This window comes from Mus caroli, unplaced genomic scaffold (assembly GCF_978045245.1).
Source record: "Mus caroli unplaced genomic scaffold, Mus_caroli_1 scaffold_6, whole genome shotgun sequence".
NCBI classification, from domain to species: Eukaryota; Metazoa; Chordata; class Mammalia; order Rodentia; family Muridae; genus Mus; species Mus caroli.
Window position 1 is genome coordinate 99,585,458 of NW_028227261.1, and position 5,570 is coordinate 99,591,027.

The window sequence follows — 5,570 nt, forward strand, 5'->3', positions numbered from 1 at the left end:
ATTCGCTCAACTAAAACTCGCTAGGTCCTTTCGGTGTTCCTGAGCCTACACTGAGAAGAGACATGGATAAGTATGACCTTGTATGTACTCTCAAGGAATGCACGTTCTAGCAGGTTGTTTTGGACTCTGTGGAGGGCTGGGCTAAGGAAAGCAGGGGATAATATACAAACACAGAGCTATGAAGAGGAATGTGGTCGAAGCTCAAGGCCCACTTGCAAGAGATAATAATGGCGACTGTCAGTCTATTGAACTGCTAGGCACAGATCTTCCTGGGCATTAACTTATTCCTTCTAACAACTTGGGGGATAGGGACTATTATTCTTGGTTTATGGGAGGAAAGCCCAAGTTCAGAGATGTTAAATGTGTGATATGTTAAGGCAAAGTTAGGCTCAGGGTATAGTCCTCGTACGTACAGTGATCTCCTTACAAACATGCCTAGCACCTCATAAACTATGGATGTTATTAAACATTTATAATCCTAGCTCTTAGGAGGTGGAGGCAGGAGGATCAGAGGTTCAAGGCCATCCTCAACTACATAGGGAGTTTGAGGCCACCCAGAGTTAGAGACCTTGTCTCGAAAGGAAAATAATCCAAATAAAGGCTAAAGGAAAACAGCTAGGGTTGGGGTGGAGGAAGTGTACCTCACAATTAGAACAAAATGTGGAAAGGGAAGGAAAATGAAGAGTGGTGAGGAGTAGCTCGGGGCACATAGGTGATGGGTGTCGACAGGGAGGGGTTCAGAGAATGATGGCTCAGGTTTGCTGTCATCTAGGCAGCCTTGGGTGCTATGGTTAGGACTGGGAGAGACAGACAGGCAAAAAGAATAGAGTGGCCTTGACGTGCAAAGTCAGCCAGAGCAGCAGAGTGAGTATGGATACAGGTTTCTGGACAGGTGGACCTCTCAGAGGTGAGGGGCTAATGTGAAAGAGGAACCAGGCAAGGCCAAGATCTCTCCTTGGTAAGTGGATTAATGGTGGTGCTTCCCTGGGGCTTCAGGTCCCAGGGGAGGAATCAGCCTGCTAAGGGCAGATGGTACATGGGGTTTGTTTTTTTTTTTTTTTTTTCAGTGCCTTGAGACTGAGTCTCTGGGGAACAAGGGAAAACAATGGCCAAGCAAACCAACAGAAATAAACGAATATCCTGAATTCAAGATCCACCAAGCAGTCAACCAAACAGGGAACACTTCTTATTCTGCCCCATTCCCCACCCCATCTACAGTCTGGATTTTCAGCACGTTATGGAAAACTAAAGAGGGAGGAGATCTTGTTGATGCTCTTATGAACACAGGATGATAAATAAACATTAATCGTAAAGCACTACCCTGCTATGTAGTCATTGAAAAGCATTTTGTGTCTCTCTTTATTTTAGGAAAAACTGGAGTGCAGCTATGGATCGGTGGTCAAGAGTGCTTGCTTTTCTTACGGAGGGCCAGAGTTTGGTTCCCAGCATCCACATCAGGCAGCTCACAAACACCTATGAACCCAGCTCCAGAGCATCCAATACCCTTTCCTGGCCTCTGTGGCTACCTGCCCATGGGCACACACACACACACACACACACACACACACACACACACACACAGAGACAGAGAGAGGGAGACAGAGAGAGAGACAGAGAGAGAGAGACAGAGAGAGAGACAGAGAGACAGAGAGAGAGACAGAGAGACAGAGAGAGATCTATAAAAATAAATAAAACCCCCAAAAGCATGCATTTGTGAGATCTTTCACTTGCTAATGTGGCCTCATCTTTCCCTCTGCTCCCGGGAAGGACTTGTTCTGGTCACACCTCTCCCTGGTTTCACAATACAGTCAGCAAAAGCTGCTTCAGAATGTAGGTGTTTATTTTGGTTGAAGGGATGGTCTTCATGGGGTGGAAAGCAAAGTGGCAGCCATAAGAGGCAGCTGCTCATAGCCTGGTCAAGAAGCAGAGAAAGGAAGACTGGTACTCAGCTTGCTTTCTCCTGGCTGTTCAGTCTGAAGTCTCAGTCCATGGAGTGATACCACCCACGTTTAGGGCGGCTCTTATTACATCAGTCCATCTAATCTAGAAGCTCTTGGCAGGCACACCAGCAGTTTGTCTCCTAGCAGTTCTAGAGTCTGTCAAGTTGACAACCACTATTAACCATCATAGGCCTTAATTCTTCAAGCTCATGATCTCAGGACCGTGGGGGAGACTTCCGAAGCCCTTTCTTAGAAGCAGGATAAGCAGTACTTTCCTTATGACCATCCTATTTCACAGAACAGAAAAGGAGACCCAGAGCATTGGATGTCCTCAAGGCCCCATCTTGTGTCAATGGTGGAGCTGGAGTTCAAAGAGACTCAGAAAAATCCCAATAGCCCCTACTTTCACCTGGCCTCATTACAACTCCAAGAAGCAAGATAGATAGAAGTTAGGGTCCATTAAAAAGAGCAAGAAACACAAAATCTGAGCCCTTAAAAGGATCGTCCTTAAAATGCATTCTACTGTCCCATCCTTATGTTCTTTTCAATGACTTTATTAAAATAAAGAGAAAACAGATTAGGTAAGAAAGCAAGAATGCTTGCACACAACAGTCTGAACTTGTGACTAAATCAAGCTAAAACCAGTGGAGCTGAAGATGGCCACACTAGTGAGCTTCTATGGTAGGGTGATCGCCTAGCATGCAGGAGGCACAACATAAAACAGGAAGTGGTGGGACGATTCTGTGAGAACAGGGCAAGATGAGCAACTCAAGGTCATCCTCAGCTGCATGGCAAGTCCAAGGTCAGCTGGGGCTACCTGAGACTTCGTCTCAGCAAACAGCAACAACCACAACTAGCTCCATATCTTCTTCCATAAGACATCCTTGGTAAGCCTCCAGGATCAACTCAGATGTCAGATGGGGCACAACTCTTGATATTTGCTAATTAAAACCCCAAGATTTTGAGACCACACAGCTGGGCAATCCATTAGTAGTTTGCCACTAGCTTGGCTAAAGATAACATCTCTGTTATGCTGGCCTTAATAACAGTTGCCTAGGTTACTTAACAGAAACTGGAAGGCTGCTACTTCTGTTGAGTTCATGGGTTCTTGACAGGGACCTGTACCTGAGCCATGGCTGTCCAGATGAAAAGCCTTGCTGCCTCTGTCTTCACATCATATCTGTCCCCTTTGCTGCCTTAATGTTTACATCAGATTCTACTCGATTCTTCATGGAGACATGTTGATTATATTTTAAATGTTTAGTCCAGGTTAGAGAGTTGGCTTTGTGGGTAAAGATGCTTGTTGTCAAACCTGATGGCCTAAGGACTTAGGACCCATTTGAAAGAAAGAGAGATGATTCCTACATGTTGTCCTCTGGGGAAGCACACTTTGTTTTGTTTTGTTTTGTTTTGTTTTGTTTTGTTTTGTTTTGTTTTGTTTTGCTTTGTTTTGTTTTGTTTTGCTTTGCTTTGTTCGTTTGCTTGTTTCTATTTTTATTTTTTATTCTTGAAACCGGGTGTCTTAGTTAGGGTTTTACTGCTGTGAACAGACACCATGACCAAGGCAAGTCTTATAAAGCACAACGTTTAATTGGGGCTGGCTTACAGGTTCAGAGATTCACTCCAATATCATCAAGGTGAGCGCATAGCAACTTCAAGGCAGGCATGGTGAAGGCATAGCTGAGAGTTCTACATCTTCATCTGAAGGCTGCTAGCAGAATACTGACTTTCAGGCAGCTAGCATGAGGGTCTTAAAGCCCACACCCACAGTGATACACCTACTCCAACAAGGCCATACCTACTTCAACAGAGCCATACCCTCTAATAGTGCTACTCTCTGGGTTGAGTATATACATCACACAGGGTCTCATTATGCAGATCAGACTTGCCTTGGACACATAGAGATCTACCTACTTCTGCCTCCTGAATGCTTGATTAAAGGTGTGTGCCACTATGCCTGCCTTGCTTATTGTTATCTGACCTCCCTGATAATACCATAGCACACATGCACACACAAACATACAAATTTGCCCAAGACTTTGACACAGGATGAACTTGACCTGTCCCTTGTAGGAGCTGATAACTTTTCTCTACTGACCTTTGTGCTCTTTCAGCAGCTAAACCATCAGAGGCCTTCATCCTTATCATAATGTACAAAGCAGGTCAGAAGGCAGAGACATCTGGAAGATGATGCAGAGACATCTGGGGAAGATGAGGGCATCAGAAGCAGAAGTAGCTCAGCAACATGTGGGGCTGCTCAGGGAATCTACACCACATACAAGGAAGAAAAACAAAACCAGATCCATGGCCCACAAAAACTTACAATACCTCAGTCTGCCCTGAAAGTAAGAAATGCTGCCATTCCCTGTGGAAGGCAACTTCTGGTCCCTCTCTCGATTGACTTGAAAGGAAGCTCCCTACATAAGCCTATTCCTGTATGTTGTATATATTTGACCTGGTCTCATTTCTGTTATGTCCTTGCTGTGCAACTCCATGTGAAATATTAGGAGCTGGACAGACCTTGGAAGAAAATCTAGGCGTCTTAATTGTTTCCACTTCTCTGATTCTTAAAAAGAATGAAGTGTTAAAGCTTGGTTTGGTTCATAAGGTAAGAGCAGCAGGTGTCTTAAGCATTACCCTATATAGCCAGGAAGTGTTCGGGAGAGAGCTAGTGTTTCAAACAAAAGCTCTAGAAGTGTTTCAGCTTGGAGGGAGAGGCTTGGCTTCCAAAGCATGGGTAGCCAGTCTACATCCCCCCGACACACGCACACACACACACACACACACACACACACACACACACTTAGTAGATGTACTTCCAATATCACAAGAATTCCCAGCATCATCAAGCCATGCTCTCAATTTATAACATTCCTTCACAAAATAATTATTAAGCACCTATGTAAGGAAGCCACTTATTGTCCAGTTAACAACCGGCATTGCCCCTTTTCTAAATTTTTAATTATTTTGTTACTTATTTATTTTGTGTGTGCACATGTGTATATGTGCATGGTTTTGAGTGTGCTACCAACAAAGGAACAACTTGGAGCAGTTGATTTTGTCCTTCCATTTGTTGAGTCCAGGGTGAACGAACTCAAATTATCAGGCTTGGCGGCAAGTACTTTACTGAGTGAGCCATCTCACGGGCCTGCTTTTTCTTAATGGAACCTAGATTTCTTTCTTCCTAACAGCCCCCTCACCACACACACACACACACACACACACACACACACACACACACACACACACACAGAGTTTTATTCCAAATAGAAATCCTACTCATTTGAGACAGCCAGATGATGGCCAGTACCTGCTAGGGGTTGTCCTCCTGGACTGACCTAAATTGACCCAAGCACATTTCAAGGAAGGTACAATAGACACAGTCATTTTTTCTTTTAATGTGAATGACAAAGTAACTATGGATCCTGCTGTGACCTCAAGGGGAATTGGCTTTTGGGCGTAGATGATATTACTAGTGACCAGAGCAAAAGATCAGCAGGATTCAAGTCATTGATGACATCATGAATCATTGACCTTTGTATATGATAATGTCTGTTATTTAAAAAATTACATTTACTTATTTGTCATTGGGAGGTTATCCTAGTTAGGGTCTGCTGTGAAGAGACACCA